Source organism: Larimichthys crocea, chromosome XII (assembly GCF_000972845.2).
Source record: "Larimichthys crocea isolate SSNF chromosome XII, L_crocea_2.0, whole genome shotgun sequence".
NCBI classification, from domain to species: Eukaryota; Metazoa; Chordata; class Actinopteri; family Sciaenidae; genus Larimichthys; species Larimichthys crocea.
In genome coordinates, this window is record NC_040022.1 from 23,782,964 (window position 1) to 23,783,680 (window position 717).

Sequence of the window (717 nt, forward strand, 5' to 3'; positions counted from 1 at the left end):
TATACAATAAAATGGCATATTATGGAAATGTGCACATACATGATCAAGAAATTATGGGTAAATGGTGATTCATCCCCTTAATGCACACTTGATGCTGCCATCACACACACATCCTGAATAAAAACAATCATATTACCCTAATTAACATTCAACAGGCTGCAGTTTCACTCACTGCGTTCAGCTTTTTAGATATACAAATCCCTGTAGCTGAACAAATATACTAAATGAAAGGATTTCTGTGTGGATTTAGATCATTGCAAACCATATAAACATTTCACATCCCACTATAAAAAGAAAAATGCCTTGTCTTCCGACCACTCAAAGCGCTTTTACGCTACATATCTCATTTACCCATTCACACACTGACGGCATTAGGTGCCAACTGCTCATCAGTTTTAGGAGCTAACCTTTTGTACACCTTCATACACCGATGGCATAGCCTTCAGAAGCAATTTGGGGTTCAGTATCTTGCCCAAGGACACTTCGACATGCAGAATGGAGGAGCTGGGGATCGAACCGCCGATCATCTGATTAGTGGACGACCCGCTCTACCTCCCAAGCCACAGCCACCCAAATCATATTCTCATGATCTGGGTTGCCCTGTCTTCAAATGACAAATGCTGAAATTCCACAAAGTCAAAGCTAGAGAAAAAGAGAAGGCTTTTATTGGGGTATAATTTACAGAGGGCGGGGAGAGGAAAGAAAGGGCAGGCATCA

At 41.6% G+C, this 717-nt stretch overlaps 1 protein-coding gene across 2 annotated transcripts in view; it reads right to left on the reverse strand.

Moving 5' to 3' along the window:
• Window positions 1-643: 643 nt before the first annotated feature.
• The window catches only part of LOC104925700 (mitochondrial import inner membrane translocase subunit tim16), a 110,675-nt gene continuing 110,601 nt past the window's right edge, over window positions 644-717 (reverse strand). For both annotated transcript variants that reach the window (XM_027285892.1, XM_027285891.1), the window contains one exon: window positions 644-717. This exon is cut by the window's right edge and continues 102 nt beyond it. The gene's annotated coding sequence lies outside the window, so the exon portion shown is untranslated.